Source organism: Jaculus jaculus, chromosome 13 (assembly GCF_020740685.1).
Source record: "Jaculus jaculus isolate mJacJac1 chromosome 13, mJacJac1.mat.Y.cur, whole genome shotgun sequence".
Lineage (NCBI taxonomy): Eukaryota > Metazoa > Chordata > Mammalia > Rodentia > Dipodidae > Jaculus > Jaculus jaculus.
The window spans coordinates 40,110,982-40,134,714 of record NC_059114.1 but is presented as its reverse complement, the minus strand read 5'-3'; positions in this window follow the sequence as shown (position 1 = coordinate 40,134,714).

The window sequence follows — 23,733 nt, the reverse complement described above, 5'->3', positions numbered from 1 at the left end:
ATGTCATCTATGTTTATAGCATGCAAATCTAATGCACACATATAACCAATGGAGGCACATGTATAATCATGGAGCAACACTATTTGTTAAGTGCTTTGAGCCTTTCCTCTCCCTTGGATTTCTGAAGGTCAAAATTATACCTAATCAATAATTCATAATAAAACGTCTTCATCTGGACTCATTTTGTATAGTTTAATTTGTTTATGAGAGAAGGGAAGAGAATGGGCATACCAGGGCCGTTTGCAACTGCAAACAACTTGACACACATGTGCCACTTTGTGCAGCTAGCTTTACATTAGTACTAGAGAATCAAATCAGGGTAGCAATCTTTGCAAGCAAGCACCTTTAACCACTGAGGTATCTCCCCAGCCCATCTTTAATCCTTTTGTTATGATTTGAATTGTTTTATTTGTGTATAGTTCATGCTAGTTGTAGTACTGTGAAAATCCCTTCTAATTAAATCAAATAATTTACAAGTTTTTATGTATTTGTATGGCTGCTAAGTTTTATGTAGGATCCCTAAGAACCTTAAAAAAATCATCAATAACACTCTGAAAGAAACTGAGAAACAAAGGTCCATGCTTGTAAAATTAATTAGAGCAAAATTTGCCCTCAATCTTCCTGGGTCTGAAAATAGTTATTCTTGATTATTTATGAGCATATATGAATGTATAAGTTACATAGTTTATCATCTATATACCATAATTTTTAGATATATGTTTATATAATGTTAGATGAACTGTCAACTGAATTGTGGAGTCAACCTTTCCACCCTTCACTCTTTTTTTATTAATTTATTTTTTATTGACAACTGCCATGACTATAAACAATAGCCCATGATAATTCCATCCCTTTCCCTACTTTCCCCTTTGAAACTCCCCTCTGTATCATATCCTCTACCCTTCTTACTCTCTCTTTTATTTTGATGCTACCCTTCACTCTTATCTGTGACTTACATTTATGTACCTGTCCAACTAAATTATACATTAACACTATATATGATATATTATATTTCTCACTTTTTTCTATTTTATTTATTTTCAAGGAGACAGAGCAAAGAGAAAGAGAGAGAGAGGGGGGGGGAAAGGGTGTGCTAGGGCCTCTAGCCACTGCAAACAAACTCCAGATGCATCCATCACTTTGTGCATCTGGCTTTACGTGGGTACTGGAGAATCAAATAGGGATCAGTAGGCTTTGCAGGCCTTAACCACTAAGCCACTTTTCCAGACCATATTTCTCATTTTTAATAAAAAGTTCTGAGTACATACTCATTAAACCTCCAATTTTAAATATTGTCTGTTAAGACATTTTCTTATTTGATGTTCCTATTACCCCAGCTAGTAATTGAATAATGAATTTTAATAAGATATAAAAAGTATGCATTTACTTTAATGACATGGTTATTCTTTGTTCCTAGTCTTGATTCTGAAGTCATAGCAAAATTTAATGTAAGTCCATTTAACCTTTCCTCCCCCCCCCATTAAAGGGGTATTCTTCAACATCATTGTCCATCTACATCATGATGCCTATCTTTGATTCATGTTATAAAGCCCAGAGTACATATTAGAATTAGCCATCTTTTACACTTGAAAAATGTACATTACAGAGTTAGATACTATTCATTTGGTTAGGGTGTTTATGAACATAGACACTCTGGAATCAGGACTGCATTTTAGTACTCTTCAAAATACTGTGAATATATTAATGTGACCAATTTATTTTTGAATGGTACTTAATATTATCTATGTTATCTACGTTTATTGTAAGACAGTAGCCCACTATGCTATCTGGCACAAAGTTAAATTATTTCCATAGGTTATCTTCTAAATCCTCACCTTGGGTCCTGCAAGCAATTTTTCTATTTCCATTCCATTCTTGGCTGGGCAGAATACCTTTGCTTCAATATCATGATGAAGTGAATGAATCATTGTACATCTAAAATTATGGTTGCATAGAACCAGTGAAGAATCATGTCTGCACTCTTAGGCCTCATTGGGAACATACTTAGCAAACAATATCTTGTTTCTGGACTCCACACATACATGTAGAATTATTTTTCCTATGCAGTAGGACATTCTCTCGGACCCAACTATGTCTATTTGCCTATGAATTCCCAAACTGCCCTTTTCAAATTTTAGTTTATTTTTATTAGATATGTACATACTAAGTATGTAAACAAGACATGTTTGTTCCATCATTTCCCTCATCCCTGTCACTTTTCTGAAAAGACCCTCCTAGTTGGGGATGCAGGTCATCCCCTTGGGGATTGTGGATCATGAAGCATGGGGGCAGCATTCAGTTAAGGGGAAGAGGCAATGTCTCTGTGCATAATGTCCCAACTTGTGGCTCTTATAATCTTTCTACACCCTCTAACACAAAATCCCCTGAGCCATGTTGGATGCATTTTAAGCATCTGGATCTCTATTTTGGTAAGTGTTGAGTGTCTTCAGTGTCTATCTCCTCCACCTTTGTCATGATATCAGGTTCACTGAGAAAGCAGCACTCTTGCTCACTCTCCAATTCATCTGTGGTTTCAGCTGGGGTGAAGTGCACTGAGTTATTTATCTCCTCAGATCTTGTCCCATCTGAAAAAGAGAAGTAGAATCTCCAATGGGACTAAAGTCCACACTGGTTATATGGGGTGACCATTATTAATTCAGAGAGAATTTGAAGGGTGTAGACTCTCTTATAGCCCAAGATTAGTGGGAGCTTGAAATTGGAAAGCAGAATCGTTATCTGGATAAGATTCTGACTTGTTTCCCAGTTCCAGATATGGTTCCCCCTCCACTGAGCAGATCTGTTAGTCAATCCAAGAGCAGTTGCTTACATACCATGGCTTTGTGCCACTATTACACTTGTGTGAGCATTGTGTCACATCGTTTGCTTCTAAGTCACTTAGACTTTGAGTTGCTTGGCCACTTTTCTCTGTAGGTAATGTAGCACCTTCTAGATGGGCTGACTGTCTGGGACTGGCTTTCTTCCAGATTCAAAGATAGAAGCTTGTTTGCAAGGCTTCCAACCTCAGTTTGATCCTCCTCAGTGCTGACATAAAGCCAGACTCAAAGTGGTACCTATTTGTAATGGCAATACACCAATAAGGATGAGAGCCAGGAACATCCAGAAGCTCATAAGCAATAGCAGCAACAAGAGACTCACTCTGTCTCTAAAGAAGGCAGAAAAGCACCCTGAGGTTTCCCTGTGACTTCCACACGTATGTCATGGCAAAAGTCCTCGTATTCACACGCACAAACACACACACACACACACACATCAATAAACAATAAGATACATTTTAAAAGTATATGGCAGAAGTTATGTCCAACTTCTCTGCTCTGTTCATGCCATGCCCTGGCCCTCCCTAGTAGTCATGAAACTGTAAGCCAAAATAAAAAGGTTTCCTTCCATCAAAATGTCAGAAAGATATACTTTGTCATATTCTCTCTACAGTAATAACCTGCTAAACAGAAGGAACATGGCTGTCCACTTGCTTGCAAGACACAAGGGAAACATGGGGAAGAAGATAGGACTTGGTTACTTAGTGTTATTTCATATTGCAAGCTTCCAAGGCTGCCTATAAGTGTCTTGTCACTACTTTAAAGCCTTAATTTTAGGTGATATTCTGCTTTTTATTTTATTTTATGTTCTATGAAGGCAGAGATGTGTTTTGTCTTTGTAAAACATTTTATTGATATATGTAAATACTATGTAATCATGGGTCTCACAATGACATTTTTGGTCATGTAAGTCTGTCAGGTATACTTCCTCCTTCGATCACTTCCTCTTCCCACTGCTGCCCTTAATTTCTCTACAGAGCCTCATTTACACTTGTGTATCTTGTGACCCATATAAAATTGAGGATCTGAAAATTAGAAATAAGTGATAGTTATCTTGCTGATTGTAATTAATTTCATTTAATATGATGATCTCCATTTTAATCCACTTTCTGATAAATAACACATGTATTTTTTTTTCTTTTTGATGGCTGAATTAAACCCCCTTGCATATAGATGACATATTCCCTTTAGGCACTCACCTGTTGTCAGCACGCTGTGGTGGTTTCATATCTAGACTGCTGTTTCTTATCATACTGCTGTAAGAAACACATGTACAAATACCTCTATGGTATGCTGATTTATATGTTATAGGTATTTATCCTCTGTTAGATATATAGCTATTTTTTTCTCTAATTTTCTGGGCTGTCTGTTCACTCAATTAAATGTTTACTTCCCTGTGCAGTTGTTTTTGTTAATATCATGCAGTCCTATTTGTCAAGTCTTACGATTATTTCATGAGCTATTAAAGTCCTTCTCAAACATTCCTTGCCTGTATCTATATCTTGATTTGTTTCCTCCTATGTTTTCACTCACAGTTCAGATTTTGAGGTATTAAAATAAGCATTACAATCTATTTTAAATTGATTTTTGTACAGGTTGATAGTAATCACATTTTATTACTCTATATGTGAATATCTACATTTCACAACACCATTTGTTGAACAATGTGTATTTTTGGCATCTTTACCAAATATTGGGTGGCTGTAGCTATGTGGTATTGTATTTATTCTATGAAATTGGGTTACATATGTGTTACTGTACAAGAACCATGCTAGATTTGTCACATATAACTCTAGTATAATTTTCAGTGAGGTGTTGTGAGAGATCTAGTATTGTTCTTTCTACTTAGGATTTCTTTCAATATTTGTGTCTTTTGTGTTTCTATATGAATTTCAGAATTTTTTTATAGTCCTGTGAAGAACAGCATCTAAATTTTGATGGATTTCATGTTGAGTCTGTACATCGCTTTTTGTGGTACAGCCATTCTTAGAATTTTAATTCTGCCAATCCATGAGCATGTGCTCTTGTGATTTATTTTTTTCTTCAGTTTCTTTCTTCAGTGTTTTAAAGTCTTAAAGTCTTTCACTTCCTTGATTAGGTTTCTTCCTAGGAAATTTTTGAAGATATTATGAATGATATTGTTTTATGCTTTGTTTTTTAGTATGTTTACTGTTGGTATATAGAGAAATTGCTGACATTGGGTATTGATTTTGTTACCTTTATACTTTGCAGAAAGTGCTTATTAAGTCTCAGAGTTTTGTGGTACAGTCTATAGGGCTTCTTGTATATAGGATAAGATCATATGGAAATGAGTATAATTTAAATATTTTATTATTTGTATCCTTTTTATTTCTTTCTCCTATTTCTCTAGCTGACTCTAAGCACTATATTGAATAAGATTAAAGAATGTAGATACCCCTTTCTTGCTCCTGATTTTAGTGGAAATACATTGAGTTTTGCTGCCCTTAGTATACAGTAAACTGCATGTTTGTCATATATCACCTTTATTATGTTTCAATATGTTCGTTTTATTCCTAATGTATTCTTCCTTTAAGACAAGTCTTACATACCTCAAGCTGGCACACAGGTTGCTATGCAGACAGGATGTTTAACTTTGGATTCTTCTGCAGTACTTTCTGAGTGCTGAGATTACTGGAACGTGTCACTGTGCCGAATGTTCTGTTCCCAGATTCTTCAGGAATTTTGTCATGAGGAGATTCTTCACTATGTCAAATGCATTTTTTAGCTATTGGTATGACCATGTGATATCCATCCTCAAGTCTATTTATATAAAGCATTGTATTTACTGACATATATTTAACTCTCCATATATTATAGTAGTGAAGCCAACTTGATTAAATGAATGATCTTTTTGCTATATTTTTGAATTCAATTTGTCAGTATTTTACTGAGAATTTTTACATCATTATTAATCAGGCCAATAAGCTTGTTATTTTTGTTGTTGTTTTTATCTGTTTTAGTATCAGACTAATACTGGATTCTTAAAATAAGTTAGGTACCATACCTTTCATTTTTATTTTTTAGAATCTTATTTTAATCTTTAAATATCTTTTTTATTTAATTGTTTATTTATTTACTTTTATTAGTTATGTATATAGTGTTTATACAGCCATGATGGTACCATCATTAGCCTTCTCCCTGTCAACCCACCTCCCTGCAGATTCTGAGTGTTATGTTGTGAGGGTGGCCATCATTTATGGGGAGAGGCAATGTCTCTGTGCATAAGAACCCAACTTATGGCTCTAATAATCTTTCTTCCCCCTCTTCTGAGAATTTCCCTGAACCATCGTGGGCTCATTTTAGGTCTATGTCACTGATGGGAGACCTTGAGAGTCTCTGGATATCTGATTTGATAGGCAGTGAATGTTCTCTGTGTCTGTCTCCTTCACCCATGTGCTGATACAAGGTTCACCAAGAAAGCATCTATTGTTCATTTCCCCACTAACTCTATGGCTTCAATTGGTGCCCTGGTGGGGAGTGATGGGCTGATTGTCTCCTCAGGTTCTGCATCCATCCAAAAAGAGAAGCAAATTATCCAACAGAGAGTGAGGTCAGTGCAAGATACATGGATACTCCCTCTTATTTTAGAAAGAATTTAATAGGTGTAGGCCCTCTTGTAGCCCACTATTGGTGGGAGCTTGATATTGGAGAGTAGGCTCATTTTTGGATATGGTTCTGACTTGCTTCCCCATTCCAGGCATGGGTTCCATTCCACTGAGCAGATCCGTTAGCCATATCAAGAGCAGTTGGTTACTCACTGTGGGTGTGTGCCACTGTTGCACTTGTGTGAGCATCACATCATGTTGATTGCTGCTGAATAGCTTAGACTATGAGTTGCTTAGACAGATGTTGGTCATTTTCCCCTAGTCGCTCATGTAACACCTTCTTGCACTAGACAAGCTAACGGTCTGGGGATTGATTATCTTCCAGTTTCCAGCCGGGTTGCTCCATGTTCTGTCCCAACAGCATATGGTGTATTTGGCAAGAGGGTATTAAAATTCACCTTTGGTGGGTCAGCAAGTACTCTGATAGAATTCTGTCTTCTTTTGGGAAACCTTATAGGTCTTTCTGATAATTGTGGATGTTATCCACATGCTGGTACTTGGAGTTACATGTCAGTGCCAAAGGAGAAGAAGGAAGAAAAATATAGGTAATATAAAAGAGAAAGAGGGGAAAGAGAATGAGAGAGAGAAAGAGAAACAGGAGAACATTAGGGATAGTCTTTATCATACCATCTCCAGGCCCCTGTGAATCCGGTATTCTCTCTAACCACCTGATAAAGATTCAACTTATTAGCATGTCTTTCAGGATGTAGGATTTTATGGTACCATTTCCATTTGGGTCTAGTTTTTTGCACCCTGTCCCCTGCACCCTTACTCTCCCCTCCTACCCCACCATCCCTATTGTCCAATCCTCAAGATGTTTAATAGGTATGTCAGCATCATGGGCAGATTCAGATTAGGAGACACAGATGAGTGGCCTTCTACCATTCCATATGAACTTTGAGATCATTTTTTCTGTCTCTGTAAAGAAAGATATTGGGATTTTTATTGGCATTGCACTAAATCTATATATTGCTTTTGGTAAGATTATGATTTTCACAATGTCAATTCTGCCTATCCAGGAGCATGGGAGGTCTTCCCATTTTCTCAAGCCCTTCTCAATTTCTTTCTTGAGTGTTTTTATGTTTTTAATATATAGGTGTTCACATCCTTGGGTTTTTTATGCTATTGAAAATGGGACAATGTCACTTATTTCTTTCTCTGTATCTTTGTCTTTTGCGTATAGAAAGGCTACTGATTTTTGTGCATTGGTTTTGTATCCTGCTACTTTACTGAAGTAGTTAATCACTCTGAAGAGTTTTGAGATGGAGGTTTTTGGGTCACTTATGTATAGAATCATGTCATCTGCAAATAGGGCTAACTTAACTTCTTCCTTTCAAATTTGTATCCCTTTTATTTCTTTTGTCTCTCTTATTGCTTGAGCTAGTACTTCCAGTAATATGTTGAAGAGCAGAGGTGAGAGTGGACACTCTACCTTGCTCCTCATCTCAATGTGAGTTCATTCAGTCTCTCCCCATTAAGAATCATTTGGGTTTTAGGATCTTTATACATAGTCTTTATTATGTTTAGATATAGGTAGTCCATGCCTATTCTCCCCAGTGTTTCGATCATTTGAATTGATGCATTTTGTCAAAGGCCTTTTCTGCATGTATTGAGATGATCATGTGGTTTTTGTATTTAAGCTTACTTATGTGGCATATTACACTGACATATTTCTGGTGTCTCGGGCTTGCGTGCGTCCATCCCGGCATCTCAAACTGGGGTCCTTTGGCTTCAGAGTCAGAGGCTCTGACCTTTAAGTCATCTCTGCTTCTCAGACTGACATATTTCTGTATGTTGAACTATTCCTGTGTTCCTGGGATGAAGCCTACTTATCAAGGTGTATAATGCTTTTGATGTGCAGCTGAATTCTGTTTGTGAGGATTTTGTTCAGGATCTTTGCATCTAAGTTCCTCAGGGAAATAGGCCTGTAGTTTTCTTTCCTTGTGGCACCTGTTTGGTTTTGGTATTAGGGTGATACTAACTTCATAAAAAGAGTTGGGGAGATTTCTATGTTCTCTGATTGTATGGCACAATTTGAGAAAAATGTGGCATCAGTTCTTCTATGAAGATTTGATAGAATTCAGCTGAGAAGCCATCTGTTCCTGGACTGTTCTTTTTAGACAGAGTATCATAGTCTGATGATAAAATGAATGAATTACAGCATTCAGACAATAAAGATAAAATAATAAGAAAATATATACAAGATCTAAGAGTTACCATTAAAACAAATTCATAAACTATGGGCTTAGAAAAAGTTGTATAAGGAAAGACATAGAAATATATTAAATAAAATTGCTAAATTTTTGCCAAAGCTTGGGAGAGAAGAGGTCCTTCCAATGAAGGAGTAATTTAGAACACTAAATGCACAAGACCAAAAAGGAACCTACTCATATCCTATTGTAGTAAAGTACTAAGTATCCAGCATAAAGCATGTGTCTTCCTTTTCTTTTTTTTTTAATTTTTATTAACATTTTCCATGATTATAAAATATATCCCATGGTAATTCCTGTGTCTTCCTTTTCATTATGCATCATATTGTTGACTATTACAAGAATTTAATGCCTGATAATCAAATTGTGGTGGTATGAATTAAAATGCTGTGGAACCTTTAAGAGGTAGAGACTTGTAGGAATTGTGTCATTGGGAGAACACTATTTTAGCCTGACTCCACTTCCCGTGTTGTCTCTCTGTTTCCTGTGCTGCAAAGTGATGGCAGCTTCCTGCTCCTGCCTTGCTTTCCTCCTCATGATGAAACTCTCCCTCCAGACTAGTTAGAAGAGGAAGGGCTTCAGCAGAAAGGGGCTTGAGAGGGGGTTGAAGATAAGGTAATCTGAAGAGATTGTGAAAAAATGCACTATTTATGTATATAAACTTAATAAGTAAAAGAAAAAGAAAAAAACTCTTACCCTAAAAATAATAAACTGAGTTGAATACTTTCCCTCCTTAAGTTGCTTCTGGTAAGGTATTTTGTCCCAGCAATGTGAAAGCAATTGACATATAAGTAAATACTTAACTAAGGAAACATCTTGCCTAAGTTTCATATTAGATATTTATTAAAAAATTAGGGCTGGAGAGATGGCTTAGTGGTTAAGCGTTTGCCTGTGAAGCCTAAGGACCCCGGTTCAAGGCTTGGTTCCCCAGGTCCCACGTTAGCCAGATGCACAAGGGGGCGCACGCGTCTGGAGTTCATTTGCAGTGGCTGGAAGCCCTGGTGCGCCCATTCTCTCTCTCTCCCTCTATCTGTCTTTCTCCCTGTGTCTGTCGCTCTTGAGAGCCATCTCTCCAGCCCCAAAAAATATTTTTAAAAAAAGAAGTATTAAAAAAAAAATAGGCTGGAGAGATGGCTTAGTGGTTAAGCGCTTGCCTGTGAAGCCTAAGGGCCCCGGTTCGAGGCTCCATTCCCCAGGTCCCACGTTAGCCAGATGCACAAGGGGGTGCATGCATCTGGAATTGGTCTGCAGTGGCTGGAGGCCCTGGCGTGCCCATTCTCTCTTTCTCTCTCTGCCTCTTTCTCTGTCTGTTGCTCTCAAATAAGTAAATAAAAATAAACCAAAAAAAATTTAAAAAAATTAAAAGCAAAGATTATTTTTAATTAGATGCATTAATTCAGTTTGTTATCCAAGTTTTACCCTCTGTCTTTGGTTTGTCTCCATAGTTGGGTACTGGATGGTGCCTCCAGTGAGAGAAACCCCATATCCTGTGGAATGTTGTGAGAAATCAGTCTGCCAATCTAGCTGCCTAACTCATTGCTAGGTAATGTAGGTGAGTAGGTGGCCCTGATTTCATTAAGACTACAGAGAAGTTGTAACAGAAAGTAACACTGATAGAAGTGGAGTTTCCAGTAACAAGACAGTAATGGATCCAATGCCGTTGGAATTATTCCCATGTCTCTTGGTTTATGTGGTTGGTATATACATCCATGAAGTATACAAATTCCTGGTACATAATTTGATGTACACATGCTAGAATCCTGTTTACAAATGAATTTCTGATTTCATGATTATGCCTGTCTAAGCAAAGTATAAGAGAAAAGTGAAAGGAAACACTGGACTTGATTTCTACAGACAGAGTGTTTATTGAGAGCTACAGCGAGGGACAGCAGTCTTCCCATGGGATGAAGGCTGAAGCATTGAGCTAGGCTGGGGTTCAATCTTTTCTTTATTTTTTTTTTTATTAACAACTTCCATGGTTATAAAAAATACTCCATGGTGATACCCTCCCTACCCCCACTTGCCCCTTTTAAACTCCACTCTCCATCATACACCCTCCTCATCTCAATCAGTCTTTCTTTTACTTTTGATGTCTTGATCTTTTCCTCCTCTTATGATGGTCTTATGCAGGTAGTATCAGACACTGTGAGGCCATGAATATCCAGACCATTTTGTGTCTGGAGGGAGCATGTTGTACGGAGTTCTGCCCTTCCTTTGGCTCTTATATTCTTTCTGCCACCTCTTCTGCATTTATACTCTGAGCCTTTGAAGGTGTGATACAGATATTGCAGTACTGAGCACTGTGGTCATTTCTTTCCATCTCCATGATACCTTTTGAGTCATCCCAAGGTCATTGCTATCTGAAAAGAGAAGATTCTCAACCAAAAAATGAGAGTAGCATTAATATAAGGGTGTGAACACTAAGAGAAGTGCTTACTGGGCAGTTTGATAAGGATAGTATATACATTCAGCCAGACAACAGCAGACATTACACCCCTAGGGCTCATGACTACCCGTTTTAAGTTTTCAGTACCAGGGATGTATTCCCTTCCCATGGAGTGGGCCTCCAGTCCAATTAGAGGGCAGTTGGTTTCCCCCATAACAGATGTGCCACTATTGCACCCATTGGCTCACTTGGCCTGGCTGGCCAATTATAAGGCTTTCAGTGTTCACTGATGAGTATCTTCACTGGTGATTTCTCTTTCTCTCATTGAACTGCATGCAGAATGGCTTCTTCAGCTTTCTGTCAACTGGTCTACATGGAGGAGGTTATCAGCTCAGTTCCAGCAAGATTTCTCAGTGGCCTTGCAGCCCAAGTATATAGAGTCTTCAGCAGTAGGGTCTTACCATCTATTCCTGGTTGGAAACCAAGGGCCTCGCCAATGGCCTATAATGTTTTGGGGGCATCAGGGATCTCCCTGGCCAACAACTCACTGGAAGATATTCCATGGGGTTAAATCTTATAAGGAGGATCCTAAGTAAAACAGATTGTATCAAGTGCACTAGATAAGGAACTTGTAGCTATTTGTGTCCTTGTTCAGAATAGGCTTCTTCAGCCAGAATTGTCTAAGGGAAGATACCCCAGATGGTTTCTTTACCTTCAAGGCCATCTGAGTTAAAGGGAATACATCGATCAAGCAGTGTCAGGCTTGTCTGGGACTGAATGCCTCTGCTGTTGTTTCTTATTTTTTAAGGCCTTGTAGTCTTAGGAATAGTTATTAACTCTTTACTTCTCTCTGGTTTTCAGGGAAAGCTATTAACTCTTCAGCCTGTAACATTGATTGGTTGTGAACTTTGTTCCAGGCAGAGTAGTAAATAATTTACACTTGTTGCTGTAATCCCCACAATATATAACAGAAAAATAGGAATCTAAGATGACAAAATATGTGTTTTTCATTTTGGTCAATGGTTTCAGAGATTTCAATCTATACTAATCTTGGTTGTTTCTTGGCCTACGTGTGGTGAGATATGACATCATGACCTGAAACATGATAGAGAAAAGTAGTTTGCTTCATAGTAAAAACAAGAGAGATGGAAAAAGAGAATATGTATGTAGAAAGAACATGGAAGAGGAAAGGAATACAAGAGAGAGTGCATGTAAGAGAGAGCAAGCATGTGAGAAGGAGCATGTGGAGAGAAAGGAGGATAATATGTTATACACCATACACCCATTAATGGTTCCTTAGTGATCAGATATCTCTAATTACAACTGTGCCCAACAGTATAGAAGTTGATTCAATGGATGAATTCACAGATAAAGTTATTATTCTCATAATCCAATCACACTTTAATAATGCTATCAGCTGGGAACCAAGCCTTCAGCAGGTGAGCCTTCTTGGCAGATATTTCATATCTAAAGCATAATAAATGATTTTTCCAAAGTTATACATTTAAGAAGGCATGAAACCAGTACTAAACCTAACTTGTTGGGATCAAAGCCCATGTTCATAGTCCCCAAGCTTGACCAGTGCTGCCACATTACTGAGAATCAGACAGGGGCACAGACAGCAAATCCAAACTGTTCTCATGTGACACTGGTATAACCGGGGAGAAGGCACCTGGTTAGGAAAACTTCAGTAATCATGATATTAATGAAGGGGATTTAATTAGTTCAGTTTTTATTATCTCTTTTATGAATATAGAAAACTCATGTTTCTAGGCAGCCTGAATTTCCTGATTAGGAATGCACTCAATTGTCCCATGTCCTATCAGTTATTAGTGACACTCTATAGATGTAATTTCCTTCCTCAATTTTTCTTTGTCATTGCTTTCCCTGAATCATTGTCTATATTTTCAACGAATCCTGCTTCTCCATGAGAGATACAGATGTAGGTAATAGAGAAGCCTTGAGTTGTAGCATTGTGGTGAAATGGCTGTCCTCGGAAACAGCTTCAGTTGGCTAGATCCATCACTCTCAGTGAGCCCTGAGCCATGGGAATCATTATCTTTATTCTTTCTTGGCATTAACTGAAGAAAAATCCAAGTAAAACACTGCCTTGTAATCAGTCAATGTCAAGGAGTGTTACAGTCATGAAAACCTCCTTTTATTAGTAGGGTTATTGGGAAGATCTCAGGGAGGTTTTGTATTTTATACACATCTGACATGATTAAGTGATTTTCAAAGCTCTTCTCCAGTCAGAGGCCCCCATACTTGGATAGATTGTAGTAGGTCCCATCTCTTTGGGGATGAAGTAACTTTTTCTGTGAAACTAAATCCATCAACTGGTCCATCCTATCTTAGAGGGTCCTTTCAAAAGTACATTTAACATCTGCTAAAGCTAGTATCCAAAAAAACCTGTGAAGGTCCTTGATCATGAATAAGAGTATCTGCATGGGGCTTCATGGTCACAGTTTCACGCATAGCCCTGATATTAGAGCAAGCACTTGCCAGTGTATGAATGACGAGAGTATTTTCCATGGACCCATTCCTTCTACAGTGTCAAAGGTGAATATATCATTACAGCTCGTACAAGCCAGGGAATCTTTGAGTCAGTAAGGAGAGACAAAAATTTTTAAAAGTTCAGCAATCAGCCACATTCTACTTGCAGGGCATTGAGAAAGATACTTTTTCCATCTATAAAATAGCCAGGAGTGGTACTACCTTAGTTATAGTGTGCCAGTCTATGAAGCACAGTACTTATCACGTCATAGATAGTAAACATGTCAGCTATCTGCTGCAGTCCCATCATCATCCTTGTGCTGTCTTATAGACCAGGGATCAGCAAACTGCACCCACTGCTAGGTCTGGATGACAACCTGTTTTCATAAATAAGTTTTTATTGGACACACTTACCCTCAATGATTCACATGTTGTCAGCAGATATTTCTCTACAGTGGCACTGACATGGTTGCTGTAGAGAATATGGAAGCAAGTGTTGGCCCTGTTTAGTGATTGAGATGCTTCTAGAAACTAACAGAAAAGCCAACTAGTAAACTCAAGTTTCTATCCTGTGGTTGTTTGAATCAGTTGTCTTCGGGTGTTTTAAATGCTTGGTTCCCAGCTGATGGCAATTTAGCAGGTGGGACCTTGCTGGAGGAGGTGTGTTGTTGGGGTGGGCTTAGTGGTATGATAGCCAATTCCTCCCGACAGAGTTTGGCCCACTCTCTTACTTATCCATTTGCTGTTGGCAAGGAGATGGTGTCCAACCTGTGCGCAACCATCTTTCCCCTGCCATCATGATGCTACCCCTCAAGTCTGTAAGATAAAGAAAGAAAAATAAATCCTGCCATCAGCTGCTTTTTGTCAGTTGCTTTATCCCAACAACAAGAAAGCAACTGCAACACATCCCTACTCATATAATATGCCAGAACTTGCCTATGGTTTGATTACAGGAAAATGAGCTAAGGGAAAATAGAAAAAAGATGAATAAATTAGGCTAGGGATAGAAGTTTTATTTTTTATAAAAAAGACAGATTAGGGCTGACAAGATTATTTAGTGGTTACCTGCAAAGTCAAAAGACCTAGGTTCAATTCCCTAGGACCCATGTCAGCCAGAAGCACAAGGTGGTGCCTGTGTCGAGTTCATTTGCAGTGGCTGGAGGCCCAGATGTGCCTACTCTCTCTATCTGCCTCTCTATCTTTCTGCTTCTTTCTCCATCTCTTAAATAAATAAATTCATTGAGTTAAATATTTTAAAAAATGAGGGTAGGTAAGCTCCTCTGAGTAGATGCACAATAGGCAGGAAAAGGGGAAGATGGGTAGGTCATGTAGCTAAAACAATGGCACAGTTGAGATGAAGTGTCTTGTGAGACTAAGTAGTTCTCAGTTGAAGTATCAAGTATAGTTTGGAAGAGGAAGTTGAAGAGCTGAATAGCAACTAAATCATGTTTGACACTAGAGGTTGCCAGAAATAACTGAAACTTTGACCTTTCAGAAATGGAAAGTTTGGGCGTGGAAGATAAAAGTGACATTCTAAGATTTTTCTTTTGAGTTTTATTACTAAGAAAGAGAATATACAAAAATAATAGACAGATAATGAAATGGAGACAGGAAAAACAGTTGGTGAGCAGTATGGGTGTTGCATGTAATGTGTACTTTTCTAATTGTCACATAAAATTAGTCAAGTATTGACAGAACTGGAAAGTTTGCTTCTAGATTTGATTTAAATCACTTAATTTAGCCAAATCTAAATCAAGTAGTGACCATGTCTTATACATAGTAGATTAAATAAGTTGTGACATACCATATTACAGTGCCAATGGAAGTATTGATACATGGAAGCCTGGCCCATGAGAGTAGGCAGTAGCAGCAATTAGCCCTTAATGAATGATGGATTGTTGACAATTATATTGTATAGGCTTTAGTTCTCAGAATATTCATAAAACCTTTTATCATTTCTGTTGACCAGGTCAGGGTCCTGGAAGTTAGAGAAGTGAAGTCATATGTTCCAAGTTACAAGGGCAGCATATGCAGAATTGAGATTTGGATTCAAATCTCACCCCTTGCTCATAGAATGCATAGTTCAGCAATGTAGAGTCTGTACATGCTTCTATTCTTGGAAGACTGATTGACATATAGAGGATTCAGAAAAAAGGTTCTCTAGGGCTGGAGAGATGGCTTAGTGGTTAAGCTGCTTGTCTGTGAAGCCTAAGGTCCTAGGTTCAATTTCCCAGTACCCACAAGGTGGCACATGTTTCTGGAGTTCATTTGCAGTGACTAGAGGCCCTGACGTGCCCATTCATTGTGTGTGTGTGTGTGTGTGTGTGTGTTTCTCTCTCCTTCTTTCTCTCTCTCTCTTTCAAATAAAGAAATCAAATAAAAATGTTCTAAATGATGAATTTAATAACTCTGTGAGGTTACTACCTCTGCAGTATTGTAAAATTTAGCACTGATCACCAGTTTCCCACCAGAATAATTGATCCTTTTTCTATTCTGATAACAATGTTAAATACCATCAAGCTCACCTCCATTAGTACAGTACTTCCTCTATCGGTGCAATGCATTTATGTGGCATTTTCTAAGTTGCTGAGACTTTGCCATGAATCATCTCATTTTGTCTTCATGACAACCTCACATAGTATTTGTTCTTACAGATGAAAATCTGAAGCTTAGGGAGGTTATCTGACTAAGGTTATGCACTGAAAATGCACATCTCTGACTTCAAATGTGATCCAATGTATCAGAGTCTTTATATACGTGAAAACATCTTGGATCTGTAGAGGATGCCGAAACAGGGCACTTTCTTCAATACGTTGGTTGTACATGTACATTTTTGCTATAGATGTATGTGTATCTGCACATGCATTCACATAAAACATTGTAAAATGCAAACATACTGATCAACAACTATGTGCATCCCACATCATTAGCACCCAGATCAGGAAACAGAGAAACAGTACTGTAACAGACTTTCTTGTGCTCCTTGGAGACCCCTGACCTCTCCCTGGAGGATAAAGTATTCTGCATTTTTTTCTTTTGTTTTGTTTTCATTGACACATGATAATTGTACATACTTACAGCATATAATTTTTTTTTGGGGGGAGGGGGTTTCGAGGTAGGGTCTCACTCTGATCCAGGCTGACCTGGAATTAACTCTGTAGTCTCAGGGTGGCCTTGAACTCATGGCGATCCTCCTACCTCTGCCTCCCAAGTGCTGGGATTAAAGGCGTGCGCCACCATGCCTGGCTAATGTTAAGTTCTGATACATGTATATATTGTTTACTTATTAAATTAGTGTACTTATCATATACTTAGCCATAAACACGGAGGGTACTGGAGAGCTGCTGGTCTTCTGTCTCATGGGAAGGCTGATGAAGCTAGGTTTCAATGTTCATGAAAGACAGCAGCAATTGGGCTAATGCATCCTTCAGTTAGAAGCTTGGGCAGTCAGTCTACAGGCCCTGTGGTCTCTTCCAGCTTCGTCAAATACAGTCCACCACCAGAAGAGCTGCTCACTGTGGGAGAAGAACTTCTTCCTTCCATTAATTCTTCCTGGGATACCTTCACAGACCCTGCCAAGTGGCATTCTCTTACTTAATTTCTAATCTGATCTATTTAAGAAAGTGTCTCAGTCCGGTTCACATTGCTGGTAGAAATCACCCAACCAAGAGTAGCTTCTGGGAAAAAGAGATTTATTTTGGCTTACAGGCTCGAGGGGAAGCTTCATTATGGCAGGGAAAAACGATGGCATAAGCAGAGGGTGGGCATCACCCCCTGGCCAACATAAGATGGACCACAGCAACAGAAGGGTGTGCCAAACACTGGCAAGGGGAAACTGGCTTTAATACCCATAAGCCGGCCCCCAACAATACACTCCCTCCAGGAGGCATTAATTCCCAAATCTCCATCAGCTGGGAACCTAGCATTCAGAACACCTAAGTTTATGGGGGACACCTGAATCAAACCACCACAGAAAGATATTTAACTTTCACAAATGTCATTTTCAAAAGGGATTTTACTTGCTTAAAAGAGTTGTTAGGGGCATTACCGGATACATGGTGTTGTCTTAGATAAAATGCTAATTTAAATAGAGAAGTTAAAAGGATAACTCAGTGTTAGACAGAAACAGATTATACAGACATCAAAGTAAAAGGAGTAGTTTAAAATGACTAATATATCTCTCTCTCCCTCCACACATATATCTAGTTTCTTTAAAAAGGTATTTGTGTGAATGCCTGAAGGTCTGTACATAAGTGTGCTTTTATAGGAAAATCCAGACATAAAGGAAGATGTTATGAGTAGTGATCTGTGGCACTGAATGTGTCAGACTTTTATTATTATTTTTGTTGTTACTGCTTTTAACCAGATCACTTATTATCATTTAAAATGTATCTACAACGTACAAGTTCTGATTGTGTGTTGATGAAAAGTATTATTTTAAATTAGCACATAATGAAATTATTAGGACATTCAATACCATGAATATCTACTGGGATATTAATGCAAATGTATAATCTAGTAGTAGTAGTAGTATGATTAAAAGCAATGTTCACTAGTGTTAAGTGTGCCAAGAATATAGTAACTATTGCATATACATCATATCAATATCCCTATGAAATCCTAATGAAGTATGAACTGTTTTTATTCATAAATTATAGATGAGGAAATTGAAGTTCACAGTGGCTGTTGCAGTCAGGTTCTCATTGCTGGTAGAAATCATCCACCTAAGAGCAGCTTGTGGGGGAAAAAAGAGGTTTATTTTGGCTTACAAGCTTGAGGGGAAACTCAACAATGGCATGAGCAAAAGGTGGACATCACCCCCCTAGCTAACATAAAGTGGACCATAGCGATAGGAGACTGTGCCAAACACTGGCATGGGGAAGCTGGCTATAACACTCATAAGCCTGCCCCCAACAATACACTGCCTACAGGAAGTGTCAATTCCCAAAATCTCCATCAGCTGGAAACCTAGCATTCAGAACACATAAGTTTATGGGGGACACCTGAATCAAACCACCACATTCTACCCCTGGACCCCATAACTGATATCCATACATGATGTAAAATACAATGCATTCAGTCCAACTTTAAAAGTTCCCATAGTTTTTTATCAATTCCAATGATGTTCAAACATCCCCATAATCTAAGGTCTTTTTAACTGAGCCATAATACCAAAAAATCCCCCCACAAGAAAAAAACATAATGGCACAGAATAAACATACACACTGCAAAAGATGGCATTGGACATAGCAAAGAAATATTCAAGCAATACATGATTTAAGCAGGGCAAACACCAAACTCTGTAGCTCCAAGTCCAACAACTCTAGCCAGTGACAAATCTCCAAGTCCACTAATTCTAATCAGCAACAAGTCTCTGGAATTCCAATTCTGACCCTCCAGCTAGGCTATTCACAGTCCTGGAAAACTTCATCGGGGCCAACAGTTTTCCTTAGCAGCCAGCTTGTGGTCCCAGCAGCATCTTCCACTGGGGCTCCACTGCAACCCAGGTTCATCATCATAGCCCCCGGGGGTCTCCATGCAGGCATCCAGCAAACCTGTTTCACACTGCCCATGGCCATTTTCAAAACACAAGACCATATTGCAAACTCAATGACTCTGTCTTTCCTGCCTTTTTTATACTTTACAATACCAGGTAGGGTGCCAATTTGTTAATTCAGGGGGAAATAAAGCAGTCTTTGAAGAACAGGACACGCCTTGAGCACTCAGGCCCCTTCAAAAGAGTTGACATTCTTTCTGTTGCCCCAGCACAGGTCAGCTAGCCCAGTCTCAAAGGTTGTAATCTCTCAATTGCAGCTGAATGGGCAACAGTTCACCCAAAGAGTTTTCTTTCTGTGCCATATCCCTCTGCTTACACCAGTTCATTTCTACGCAAAGCAACCCTGCACAACTTCTCAGGACACAGGCATAAGCGCATGCATCTCACACAAACTGCTAGCCCAGTCCAGGCAAAGCTCTTTCTCACCCTCATAATCCAAACCTCATAGCCCATAGTTCTTGCTGCATTAAGGTCTTGCAGCTCTGACCAGAATAGTCCATCAAGCTGTACTTACAGCACTGCAAATCATCTCTTAGTCAAAGGTTTCAAATCCTTCCACATTCCTCTTTAAAATCAGCTCCACAAAGCCAAAGCCACACACTCAGGTGTCTAGCAGCAATCCCACTCCTTGGTACCACTTTACTGTTGCAGTCAGGTTTTAATTACTGGTAGACATCATCCAACTAAGAGCAGCTTGTGGGTAAAAGAGGTTTATTTTGGCTTACACGTTCAAGGGGAAGCTCCACGGTGGCAGGGGAAAACGATGGCATGAGCAGGAGCTGGACATCATGCCCTTGGCCAACATAAGGTGGACAATAGCAACAAGAGAGTGTGCCAAACACTGGCATGGGGAAGCTGGCTATAACACTCATAAGCCTGCCCCCAACAATACACTTCCTCCACGAGGTGATAATTCCCAAATATCCATTAGCTGGGAACCTAGATTCAGAACACCTAAGTTTATGGGGGACACCTGAATCAAACCACCACACTGACCAACTTGCCTAGGGACAGAGAATCAAGTGATGAAAGAATGGATTTAAGTCCATATCTGTGTGAATGTAAATTATTATTATTTAATAGCCATATGTGCTATATCTTATGATTCTAGTAACAACATGATCATTTCATTGAAAGGTCCAGTGATACAATGTCTACTCTATTAAATCATTCCAAAAATTATAAGAATGTCTGATACATTAAGTAATTGCTAGTTCCTTACATACAGAAATTTAGAAAGACTAGCAATACTTAAGAAAAAGAGCTCCCAACACTTTGTGAAATTATTATGACCATAGAGGAAATTTAAATACATTTCTTTTTGAAAAAGTCAATACTACATGAGAGTAAACAACCAAAGTGAAAACATTTTATGTGATATGGGAGTATTCTAATAGTCTAATTGACACTATTTTATGTAACTGTTTATATAAGCAATGATAGATGCTTATTAAAGAATAAATGTGTAGATAGAAATTTATTAACGTTTTCAGGAGATAAGAAAAGTATGGACTGAATCTTAATTAAATACCTTCATAAATATGCATTAAGTATGCTTAAGAAGAACATCATATATTCCCTTCTGGTTGAAAAGAATTGTTCCAAGAGACATGTTTTGCAGAATCACATGTTATTTCATGTATGTGTCTAATTTCATTTTAAAGTTCACTGAGATTTAAGATGCAATTAAACTTAATTGAACAAAATAAAATTATACAGGAAGATCCCAGATATAAAAAGCAAAGGGGAAAAACAAATCATATTAGGTTATTAGGGTTTTTTTTAATGAAACTTAAATGTTAAGGTTTTCCAGTGAAATAAAGTTTTTTTTAAATAACTTTTATTTTTTATTAACAACTTCCATGATTATAAACAATATCCCATGGTAATTCCCTCCCTCCCTCCCTCCACTTTCCCCTTTTGTGGATGGTGGCTTTAGTTCTACTGCTGGTCCACGTAAGCCTCTACCTCAGGGAGCTGCTCCTCCATTGGAGCTGTGATCCTCCCTTCAAGTTTTGAGGAGCTCCAATGTAAGTGGATAATCCCCTCGCCTGGCTTTTCCTGTGGCTCAAGCCAAGCCTTTCAGCTATGGCCCTGTGGACCTGGTACCGCAGCTGCTGGAGCCACTTTTGCCTGCTTCTGTGGGCTCTAGACACTCTGGATCTTTCTACTTCTCTGCTGTAGATGATAATTTCTTATACACCTCACTTTTTAGTAGGAAAGTGTATTTTTCTGGTTTCTTTTTTTTTGGTGTGTGTGTGGGGGGGGGGGGGGGCTTTTTCTCCCTTAGGCTGCTTTGATGTGGTTCCTATGCTACCTTTTTAACCAGAAGTCAAAATAAAGTTTATTGATGTGACTGAAAATTTTGCTCAAGAAAAATTCAGAAATAAGTATTTCAAGAGTATAGCATGGGCTGGAGAGATGGCTTAGCTGTTAAGGGCTTGCCTGTGAAGCCTAAGGACCCTGGTTCAGGGCTCGATTCTCCAGGACCCACATTAGCTAGATGCACAAGGGGGCGCACGCATCTGGAGTTCGTTTGCAGTGGCTGGAAGCCCTGGCATGCCCATTCTCTCTCTCTCTCTGCCTCTTTCTCTCTCTGTCACTCTCAAATAAATAAATAAAAATGAACAACAACAAAAAAAAGAGTATAGCATGGCTACTCAAAAGATGACTGTTTTAGTTAAAGGATTTACGAAAGTCATAAGAAAATTAAAATGTCTTGAAATTGGGAGCTGGAATAATGGTTCAGTAGTTAGGAGCTATATATATTATTTTAGAGAGAGCAAGAGACAGACAGAGAGTACGGGGAGACATAAAATTGGCATGCCAAGGCCTCAGCCACTGAAATCAAACTCCAAACACTTGTGTCAGCTAGTGGGAATGTGTGAACTTGTGCTTGCCTTACCTTTGTGCATCTGGCTTATGTGGGGTCTGGAGAGTAAAGCATGGGTCCTTGGGCATCGCAGGCAAGGGCCTTAACTGCTAAGCCATCTCTCCAGCCCTCTTTTTGCTTGAGCCTGAGGACCTCTCTGATCAGAGACCTCAAGTTCCATTTACCAGAAGCCATGTAAAAAATCTGGAATCAGGGAATGGCTATGCAAGCCTGTAACCACAGTCTGCAGTCTGCTGGGGTGGGGGTTATTGGAGAAACTGAGGGACCAATGGCAGCTCTGCTTTGAGGAAGAGACCCCATCTCAAGGAAGTATGTGATTGAGTGATAGAGAAAGGCACTTGAAATTCTGTCGCTTCATCAGCACACACATTCATACACCACACACCACATACAAGTACACACACACACACACACACATTTTTTTTTTTTGGAAATCATTTAAGCTGTTTGAACTATTGGGATTTGTTATATAAGTTTTCTCCTCTCTAATATATCTCTCTGTCTATCTGTTCCTCACCTCTTCCCCCTTCTTCCACACTCCTTCTCCCCCATTCTTCCTATCTCTGTGCAAGAACATGTGTTTGGGCATCCAAGCCAGGGCCTTGCTTGTACATGTTTGAGAAGTGCTCTATCTCTGAGCTACATCTCCAGGTCTGAGATGTTATTGCAGAGAGAGGGGGGAAATAAGCAAAATTTTACATTAATGGTATAATCTATTTTCATGTTTTAGTTTCTTCCCAATGCCACTAAAGAAAACAATAATTAAATGTAAAAATGTAATTTTATACATTTTCCATTTGACTATGAATTGACTGGCCATGATGTTTATCTAAACAAATAAAGAAAATTCTAGCATAAACAATTGACCTGCTTTATAAGATTTTGTTATTTTTTAAAGTATTTTATTTATTTATTTGCAAGCAGGAACAAACACATGAGAGGGAGGGAGAGAGAGAGAGAGAGAGAGGTGAAGAGCAAGAGAGAAGAGAGACAGACTGAGAGAATGGGAGCACCAGGGCCTCTAGGTGCTGCAAACAAACTCCAGATGCATGCACCACTTTGTGTATCCAGTTTTACTTAGGTACTGAGGAATAAAATCTGTGTTGTTGGGCTTTGCAGGCAAGCACCTTATCTTCTGGTAAATCTCTCCAACCCTAAGTTTGTTTTAATGAAGAAAAAGTAGCTGGAGATAGAGATTGATTTTTTTTTTAACAACCATTGTTCTTCCTTTCCCACTTCCTCCCTCCCTCCCGTAATGAGACAATTCACTAAAGAAAATGTTGGTAAGGGGTTTACCACTAGCAAGAATTTTAGAGTCACAGTTATCTTAAAACAGATCAATGTCCTAATAGTGACTAGTTAAGATGGATAATAATCTATTCATTCCCTTTATGTAGATAATATTCAGGAGTTTAATCATGCCCTCTACTATCTCCTATGGGAAAGAGATAGAAGATGTCTATACATTTGGAATAGGCCTTACAGGCAATTTAAATTTAAGAAGAAATACCTAAAGGCATTCTCTATGGACATAAAACTATGTATATATCAATTAAAAGCACTTAGTGATGATTATTACCTCAAGACCCTTATCAAAGTCTGCAGTCCACCTTTATGGCCAGTCAGTTACTCTGTGCATTAACTTTTGTTTTTATTATTAAGAACTTTACAGTATGAACATATTGTATGCTGATCATATGCTCACCAGGTTGCACAGTTATAGGCCCCCTGTCA